Consider the following 11526-nt stretch of genomic DNA (forward strand, 5'->3'; position numbering starts at 1 on the left):
AAAAAATATATTATATTATCACATTTTTATCACTTATATGTACTTATATGTATTGTAATATATGTCTTCAAATAATTACTGTATATTGATCATTGTATGCTTCTTTCACATATAGTGATGGCACATAAGAATGATCTACACCTAAAAATGGAAACTTCACTTAATCATTATAAGGTTCCTCTTTTATTTTTTAAAGATGGGTGGGATTGGTAAGTGATTGTATTTTTAAGAAGAGGAGGGAAAAAGACCATTTAAGGTCAAGCTGGGCTTTATAGAGTTACCATGATGTGGACCAATCACAAGAGCAACACTCTTTAGAGGGGTCATTGCTTTGTGACAATACTATTATATTGGGGTGTGACAATAATATTATATTGGGGTTTGCTTCTATAGGGCCTACCTCTATTTTTTAATTATATATATTATAAATTAAAAAAATATTCAAAAATATTAATTATATATTGTGTAGATTCTTTACAAAGGACTCAACTAAAATCTTTAGAGCTAAAATTGTAAGAAGTATTATTTATTATTGAAGAAGTAGTTTAGTGAAAAGGTGGAAGAAAATGAGAATTTTTGTTGGAAATTCAAATCTAAATGTCTAGTTGGGCTTTGGATTTTATGAATCCAATTGTATCCACAAATTTATTTTGGTGGAAGTAAACTTTATCTCATTTTAAGGGGGTTGCAATGAACATTTGAATGGTGTAGGTGGTCAAATGCCTCGATCCCAAACTATGACCGGTCCATGTACCCGTACCAGGAGCAAGGCAACTCCAGATTTATCATGGACGAGTTGGAGGATATCAACAGGAAAATGATTCAGAAGAATGCATATTTGGTGCATTCTTATTAGTAGGTCTCTGTTCATGTTGGTCTTAATCGTTGGTCTTTTGTAGACTAATTTGTGGGCTTGGACCATCTTCGTTGCTTTCGATGTTGGTTTCAGACTATAATGCTTATTTCCAGGATTTTTGTAAAACTTTTAGGTTTTGGGTCCTGTAAAACCCATTTACCTTAATAAAAAATGAACATTTGAATGGTATTATTTTATTTCTAGAAAGGTCAATAGATAGTTTATGTTTCTATTATTTTATTAAATTAAGTTTAGTAACTATTTATTTGAATTAGATGAATTTATTTGTATATTTTATGATATAATTAAACATGTTATATAAAAAATGTTAATAGATATTAATTTACATTTAGCATAAGTTAACAAGTATCTTTAAGACTAATACTTCTTGATATATTTTAGATATATGTATTTCAGATATCTATACTATTTTAATTATATTTATAAATAAATTGAAGGTAGATATCCAAAATTATTATATAACCTTCTTTATGCATTTTATTTTAAATTAAAAATTAAAAAAAAGAATTATTTTCTTGTTAAATTTTAGAATTAGTGTTAAGATTCCATATAGAGTTAAAATTATATTTAAAAAGTAATTATAATTAATTAAATTAATTTACAAATATATTTAAAACTCAATCTTAGGAAAAAGTTTATTTCAACCCTTCCTATATTAAAATAGATGTAGATATATAAAAAATAAGTTGAATCCAAATTATTTTCGATTACAAATTTTCTTCTTAAGTGGGTAAAGAAGGATTAGTTGTTGATTCATTAAGTTTTTCTTTATTTTATTTTACTTGCAATAATAGAAGGAAAAATTTGAGAATACTCCTTTAGTTTGACAATTTTATATAAATACTAAAAGAAAAAGGGATGGTTGGATGTAATTATTTTGTTTTGATAAATTGTCTTTGGATTATGTGGAGAATTTATAAATAATATTTGAAAAATAAGTACACAAATAAATGAAGGGTGTGGTGTTGGAAATGTTGAAGGATAAGATTAAGTTATAGAGAAAGGAAGTCTAATAGTTATTGAGTTTTTTTAAATATCTTTATTATTTGAGCTAAAAGATAGATTATATTTCCGTTTAATAAATATTTATTCTTATTACATAAATATTCTCTAATTGATTACATGATTAATAGGTTTTTATTTTATCTTAATTATTTCATCTTTGTTTATAACAAAGTGGATTTACATTTATTTTGAGTAAATTATTTATAGAAAACCATCCAAAAATGAAAAACAAGGTCACTCTCTATCGGGGCTAGGTACCACCTTTCATTCATTGGTTGTTCACTTAAATCTCCTCTCTCCATGTGGTTTACTTGGCCTCTTCATTTGGGAGTGCAAGGGCCTTCCTCATTAGGGGGTGTATTTTGGAGGTAACTAATCCAATGGACGTACAACACCCCCCCCATGAGTAGAGATCCTCTTGGGAGGATCCTTACCCTCTGCTAGTAGAACATTTTGACACAATGAAATTATCATAACATTTTTACATGATGACACCCTCACATTGTTTTCATGTACAATTACTTCTATATTGTATTTATAGGATATTAATTTTTATCATATTCTAACAATGAAAATTCAACATCATTTCTATAAAATAAAAATACATCACTTTAAAATAATGAAATATGACATGTTGTTGCATGTCAAACATTTAATAAATATTATAGCATATTATTCTTTCATGAGCATATCTTATATACCACAATTTACATTATCCTTGATGTAATGATATCTAGTATATATGGCCATACATTTCACATCCTCAATTTTCCTAATATTACATGATTTATAACAACAAAATCATGTGAATTGTATTTAAAGTAACTATAATGTATTCATCTATTGTATTTTTATATTACTTTTATTCTCTCTCCTCAAATCAATTTTACATGTTGATATCATATATTAACTTTAAGGGGAATATAATCTGTAAATTCTTAACTTTACATGGTTTCATGTTCATGTATGTCATAGGAGTAAATTGGTTCTAACTCTATGAGAACCTTATGCATCACGATCTCATATACATCATTTTTGAAAGGAAACTAGGTAGCAAAATACAACTTCCTACACTGAACTATCAAGAGAGTGAATGCAAAAAAATCTTACAACCCTTTAACAATTACAAATTTAGATGTACATCTAATTAAAATAGAAGAAGATATTCAAAGTAGAATAAAATCATAACACAACATATACGTGGGAAAATCCTTTTGGAAAAAACCCAAACTCTAAACACTCAACTCAATTGTATTATCAACAACAATACTTAGAATACAATCTTAGAGATATGTTCTTTAGGAGTAATTACAACAATCTTAAAAAATCCTGACACAAAACAACTTCTTAGAAGATATCCAACCTATCATACAAATACACTAAAAAGGGCCATATATTTATAAAGCTCAACACAAGTGGAAAATGCCCATGGTTTTAAAAACCAACTCTAAAGCTCAAAAGGTAAGTACCAATGTTAAAAATAACATAAATGCCATTTCCATGACATGTTGCACATAACAACTTTCCAAAGTACTAACTTATGACTCACCCATAATGGTCATCTTTCTATATGCAACACCTACCTCACACCACTTGTTAAAATTGAAATCCACCATAAATATTGGTTACCAAAAAACAATCTTCATGAATCTTCCAACGAACTAGTTGTCGTCATAGTAAATAAAACAAATCGTCATAGTTCCAACATAGTAACCTATGACACTAGTTCCCTAATTTTAGGACTTCCAAAGTAGGTGCAATAAAATAATTAAATAATAAACATGATTTAGAATCTAAAGTTTTGTTTAATTAAAGTAGGAAAGGGCCCATACCCATAACATAACAAGGGGAACTCACAAGCACTGAGACCATCTACACCAAAAAAGAGGGACCATTGAGAATCTAAGGTTGAGACACCTCGATGCCAATAATTTTTACAATGCAATCATTCACATATGTTGTGTAGCTTGTTAGTAAGACTACACAACCATTATATATGTCATGATACTTTATACACTATCCACCATATGTATTTTTTGTTAGGGACATAGATTTTCCAACTCCATAGTGCCCTAGATCATCATAGTATACATCATATTAGTTGTCTCACTATAAAATTTTCACTTCACACTTAATGCATATAGTAATTTTTAATTATAAATTTTTGTGTATAATTTTTTTATCTGTTTAATTTATAATTGTGTGTGTAGGTACAAAAGAGTGGCACCATTCAAACATCTAATATCACATAAATTTTTTGACTTTTTTGTATTTATTTTACAAGTTTTACTTTGGCATGCACGATTCATGTAGTTTAACATGCACACAAATGTTAAAAAAAATTTAAGAAATAAAAGTGTATACACAATCATTCTATACCGCTTTGAGCATGTATTGTTAAATGTATTGTCATAAAGCTTAGTTTTGATTTATTTAACACATAAAATAACTCCTAGCCCTTAACCCACCTGGTAAACCTTCTTATACACTATCTTACTTAGGTTTGACCCATTCCTTTAGGTGCCTTACTTTCCTCAGCAAGGTCATGTGGGACAACCCTATCTATTGGTTGGGTGACACTAGTGTGACATACTCCACGTTGTTTAAATTCTATATTTTCATATCCCAAGACGATCCTTTTGGATTATTGTTGTTATCTTTTAGACCACATGTAAAAAATCTTAAATTGAGAAACTTAGAACATGTACTTAATAGAAATTTAGGTACGCTATTAGAAATCAACCGATATCAAATGAAATTGGTAGAATCATACACTAGAACAATTTAATTCATAAATGAATTAAAAAAATAATCTAAATTTTATTTTAGTTCAATTAAATCATTCACATTTACAAATTCTATGTGGTGTGTTTATGGAATTGCAAATTAACCAAATAGAGATAATTAACTTGCACATTTGATATAAACTTGCATCTTTAACTCTTGGTTAATAGTAAGTCTCATTATAAATTTTAGCACATCATCTTTATCAATAGATCAAGATAAATTAAAATTTTAAAGGTACATCAACATTTTAAATTAGTCGACAATAGAAGGATGTGTTCACATGATGCAGATCAAATTGGGACTATGCAACATATTAACAGTGTCTATAACAATACAGTTCTCACTACAAGTCTATAAGATTGCCATCAAATCCTTATTCTAGATTTCAATAATTAATTTTGATCACCTACTAAAATACAACAACAAATCAATCTAAAATTTAAAACTTTAATATCATTAAAAATAGTTATCTCTAACCCCTCCCAATTGCATAGGATTTCTCAAGTCCCTTGATTTGTATCTAATTGTTTATTTATTACTTAATTATTCAAGCTTATATCTAAATTAAATTTTTATCTAAACACTTACAAATACAAAAGAATAACAATGAGTAAAATATATATATACATATTTAATAACAATTAAAATGTTTTGTAATTTTTTATATTAATAATATTTAATTCTTTATATCAATGATACCTTTTTATCATGTATATTGATAATAATTATAAGATATTGAATTAAATAAGTTTTATTTATTTGAATGGTATAAGGTGTTACTTTCAATTATTGAAATTTTGTATTTATATCATTATATTGAACAAATTCAAGGAATGTACAATCAAATGAGCTCATCCTCATTTTCTTGAAGAAAAGAAAATACATATCTTACATGCTTAAACTTCAATGACTTAAACTGAAACCTAGCTTATTTTGTTTTTCCTTAGAAATTGAATTTTTATATTTATATCTTTATATTGAACAAAGTCAAGGAAGGTACAATCAAATGAGCTCACCCTTGTTTTTTTTTAAGAAAAGTAAATACATATCTTATATGCCTAAAATTCAATGATTTAAAATGAAACCTAATTTATTTTTTATTTTCTTAGAAACTAGTAAAATAAAGAAAGTCATGTAGAAACATCTTTTCATTGGGTGTTCAAAACAACATAACAAATTCTCATAATAAGATATAATTTTCTTAAAATTTGCAAGGACGTGTATTATTTAATTATTTGTATTAATTATACTTTTTTATTGTGTATTATGATAATAATTAAAAGATATTGAATACAATATATTTTATTTATTTGAATAATATCAAATATTCTGATTAGTTAAAGCGGGGTAGGCCTGAACTTTTACATAACTATCACACATGCACACAAAATGGAGGCACTTGCAAGTAGTGAGACCACCGAGAAAACAAGACCAAAAAGGACAAACCCTTTTTGGAAAGAGGCTCCACACTGGAGCAACACACTAGGGAGATCATAGGTCTCGCCCCAACAAAATCACGTAATATGAACAAAGGGGTTTAGGAAGAAACCCTAAACCATCTTCTTGCAAAAGAACCTTGCATTGGAAACAAAGAAACCAAAGAAAAAAAAAGCTAACATCAAGCAAAACACAAGCCAGGGGATGGTCAACCATGAAACAGTCCAAAGGGTTTTGAAACGCATCCCTAAGCCTTGCTACAATAGGATCAACTAACCATTCCAATAGACCACAAAATAGGATAACCAAGGAATGGACTAGAATAAAAAAAGTCAAAAGAGTTTTGAATAATATTAGATGTTACTATCTAATTATTATTATTTTTTATTTATATTTGTATGTTGAAAAAAATCAATCAAATGAACTCATCCTTTTTTTTAAGAAAACTAAACACCTGCCCATACTCCAGTGACTTAATATGAAACCTAACTCATTTTCTTTTTCACCACTCACTAAATTCTCCTATCTATCCATTTAAGTGTTATTGAAAAATAATAAAATGAACAAAGTCATATAGATTAAAATTCTTTCTTGGTTGTTCAAAATAAAATAATAAATTATTTTAATAAATTGTAATTTTTCAAAAGTTTACAAGACTTTCTATTATTTAATTATTTGTAGTAATGATATTTTATCATGTATTATGGTAATAATCAAAAGTTATTGAATAAAATATATTTTATTGATTTGAATATAATAAGATGTTACTTTTTAATTATTAAAAAAATTGATTAATTTTATTCATATTGAACAAATTCAAGGAAGCTACAATCAAATGATATTTTATCATGCATTATGATAACAATCAAAAGATATTGAATACAATAGATTTTATTGATTTGAATGATATATGATGTTACTTTCTAATTATTATAAATTTTGATTTATTTTACTCATATTGAACAAAGTCATGGAAGCTACAATCAAATGATATTTTACCATGTATTCTGATAATAATCAAAAGATATTGAATAAAATATATTTTATTGATTTGAATGATATAAGGTGTTACTTTCTAATTATTATTAAATTTGATTTTTTTAATCCATATTGAGCAAAATCACCAATCAAATAATATTTCTCATGTAGTATGATAATAACCAAAATATATTGAATAAAATATTTCTTATTGATTTGAATGATATTTGATGTTACTTTCCAATTATTATTAACTTTGATTTGTTTTATTCATATTGAACAAAGTCATGAACAAATGAGCTCATCCTCAATCTTGAAGAAAAATTCAATGACTCAACCTAACCTAATTCATTAATTCTTTTCTTTACTGATTTAACTTTTGAAAACTAGTAAAATGAAAAAATATTCAACAAAAATAATTCTTATAATACATTGTAATACAAAAGAATATCTAATAACTGAAAATATAGTAATTTTTATTATTTGATTATTTATACTAATAATTATTTATATATATTTGTATGTGTGTATATGTATATGTATGAATATGAGCTCGTTCTCATTTTCGACAAAAAAAATAAAAAATAAAATATATATATATATATATATATATATATATATATATATATATTACATTCTTTTTTCCTTGGGATTTGAAAACCACATAACTGATGTTTCCCATAAAAATAGGTAAATTATGAAGTAGAAATCTTTCCAAACGTTTCATTAGCATATGGATCCCTTTACCAGAACCCAAATGATAATAAGAACAGTGAATAAAATCTTCCAAACTGTGAGATAAACCGACATCTTCCAATACAAATCTCTCCTTTAACGCATTAAACACCCACATTCATTCCAGAGCTGATAAGTTTGTGTTGGAAAACAATGAGAATATCCAGGTATTACAGACCTTTAAGCATATCTAAGCAACTGAACCATAGTTCACAACAACTTTTCTGCAACACAAAATCAATGAGTTACATGTCCAGTTACCCTGGTACATAGTTTATCTCCCTCTAAACCCTAATCTGGCCTAAACCCTAATCTGGCCTGAGGGCTGAGCCTTATGGATGATTTCAAACTAAAAATTTCGATAAGGGATGAAATTGGAATTGTGCTTTGGATAAATTTGATGAAACGAGTATTTCTTCGTTTTCAATTCTCAACGAAAGAATTTTCAATCTAAGAACTTGTACTCCCATATCAGATAGCTAAAAACTCTTTGCGACAATACCAAATCTCTCATAATAAAAAAATCAGATCAGATCAGATAAACAGTGTGGAGTTTGTCCATTTGCAACCACTTCTATCGCTATCGTATATATCTTTAATCTACCCCCACTTACTCCACAGGGTTAACAGAGAAATGTCAAGAGACGAGCATGGTAATCCTAAGAATAATGAAGTCATCATCCAATTGTTGTAAGGAGGAGCAAAATACAAGAAGAAATAATTAGCTAAGAGACAGGGAGACTGCAAAAAAGTTAAAAGAGGTCATTGCAACAATTTGTGCAACATGAGGGCCCATGAAATGATGGAAGTCATTAAAATGTTGCAAATCTTCCACATAGCACCAGACAATAGGAAGAAAAGTGGGCTTGTACATCAACACCCGTGATACAGCTGAAATATTTTAATAATAGCTAGATGTGGGAAGAAATGACTTTGAAAAAGACACAAAGAAAAGCTGGTAATCCTAAGAAAATACCTAATCTATGTATCATAATCAAACATGTGTGAAGAACTGTGACGACTCTCAAAAGAGAGAATGAATATAGACAGAAACTTACGTAAAGGTGGTGGTGGATTTTCAATTCCAATAATATATAATGACAAAAGATCAACAGGAACCTTCTTTCTGCTCTATCCACCATAGCATGGATGAAGTTTTAAAATAAAATTTAATGGTTATGGTGGAACCATTAAATTGCTTTTGCTTTATCAATTCTTAATACCCACTTATGAAAAGCATTATATTCATGTTGCTTGCTAACAGAGATGCATTCAAGCTAAAAGAAAGGAATGCATGTTGCTCGATCCCACACAATTTGCCAACAAACTTTTCTGATATAAAATAAAGGAGAATCATTTAGAACATGAAGTGTTATGAGATTAGATTTAAAATGATTTCTATTGATTCTTCATGCCCACTTTTACCTAGTCCTTTCCGAGATTGTTGCTATATCTTTAAGTCGCACGCTTGGCTGCTTTTTATCTTAAGTTATTATTCTTTAATTTCTTCCTTTTTAAGGTCCTGCCGTGGAACTATAGTAGCCACAGTGTGTTTATGGTGGTTATTACTGCTTTTTCCTCCCACTAACTCTTCCGGATTCTGTTGATTGAGATTGCAAACATATGGAGATGGTCGCTATTCTTTTTTCTTCTTTTGATAAAGTTTAAAAGACATTATTAATGGACAAAAAGTTCCACAGGCCAAGATTATAAAAGAGGTATAAGAGGTATGGAGCAGTGATTCTAAAATACATACATTGTAGTTGGTTAACGGCTTTGGGTTCTTCAATACAGATTTTATTGATTCTGTTTTCGAACCAATCTTATCTGTATTGTATTGTAGATTAACAAGATACTAAGAATCCTCCTATCTATATCACGCAATACCCCTGAACGAGCGTAAAACAATATTAGAATGGAGGCTTAATGAATAGAGATAATATATTGAAAATCTAAAATAGTTAGAAATAATAAATTAAGTCAAGAGTCCACTATTTTATTATAAATTTGAAATCTTGTACCAAACTCTTCATAGAATAGTGTATATGTTCCTAAAGAGATTGGAGAGAGTTTATCAACTATCACTTCTAATGTGATTATATCTTTGTGATCATTAGATCAAATTTTTGAAGAAGAGATCTCAAAATCTTTTTATTATTTTTTTGTTTTGTTAAAATTTTACATTTTGTTTTCGTTTTACTATAATTTTCTTTCAATCTTAAGTTAAATTACAATATCTAAAATCTTAAATGGATTTCATTTCTTTTATTCATAAATTTTCAAAGAGTATGAAGTCTTACCAATTTAACTTTTGAATTTTCTACATATTAAGGATGTAAAAAAAATCGAAATATCCAATATAAATTGAATAGTGAATAGAACTTGGTTGTTCTTGGAATAGATATTCTTTTTTATATTAGCTAGTTCAAATTTTTATATCAATTTGGATTTCAAACTCAAAAATTACTATGTAAATTAATAAATTAATGTTCAAGATATCAGTAAATTTTTTTTATATGTATATCCAATCTTGATATATAAATTAATAAATTATAAATTAGATAAAAGGCACAATTTTGTTAGATCTATACCAATGTTCTAATTAGGTAAATTGGGAGAGGGCCTAAACCCTTATACATATCAGCCAACTAGGTGGCAAGGAGGGATCTCACAAATAATGAGACTACCAAGAAACTAAAGACTAGATGCTACAAAGACAAATCTTTTGATCAAAGCTTAGAACTAGTGGGAAATAGAGGTCTCGACCTCAAGCAAAAGCTACTCTTACTCAACATGAGGAAGAGGGAGAGAAGAGGACACAAGGCCATTTTATGAACCACAGTCCAAGAGATGGAATAATCTAGAATCCCACAAGGATGGGAAGAGAGAAGAAGCCTCCCCTAAGGAGGACAAACAATAGGAGAAAGGGAACAATAGGAGGTAGTGGAAGGCAACCGATGTTTATCAAATAAGACAAGATTGGAGTAGAAACTGACAGGAGGATATCTGATAGGAGGTGTCACCACAAAGTCCATGTGATAGGACCAAGCCAACCCTAAAACAAGCCCATCAGAATCTTGAGGAGAAACACAACTGAGGAGATAGGATCCTCAATAGTTAAATGATCATCAGAAGCATTTAGTCACCAAGTATTAGGGTGATCTATACCAGTGTTTAGACTTAAATTTGTTCATATTTAAATTAGAGTAATTTATAAAAAAAAATTATCTATATCAATAAATAAGTTAAATTATTGTAAATTTTAATTATAAATTAAAAAGATGTATACATATGTTAGATATTTTATTTTATATAAAATTATAAATTAAATATTATTAGTTATATTATAATTTCTAATTTGTGAATTAAATTGTAAAATAAAGATATAAAGATATATACTGTAATTGAATATATAAATGAATCTATAAATTTTAAATTATTATAAATAAATTAAATACATATGAATATGATAAAGTAAAATAATTGATTCTAATAAAAAGTTTATTGTAACTACATCAAATAAACATCATATATCATAAGAGAATAGTTCATAAATTTACAACTAAAGTTTTAAATGTATTTACATGACATAAATACACGACTCTACTTAAACATAAGTATGGGTGGATCGACCCTCACTCTATCTAGGACTAAAGTCATGCCCTAAGCCCCATCTTGAGATTGATTCCACCAATCTATAAAAATAT

This window comes from Cryptomeria japonica, chromosome 11, assembly GCF_030272615.1.
Source record: "Cryptomeria japonica chromosome 11, Sugi_1.0, whole genome shotgun sequence".
NCBI lineage: Eukaryota > Viridiplantae > Streptophyta > Pinopsida > Cupressales > Cupressaceae > Cryptomeria > Cryptomeria japonica.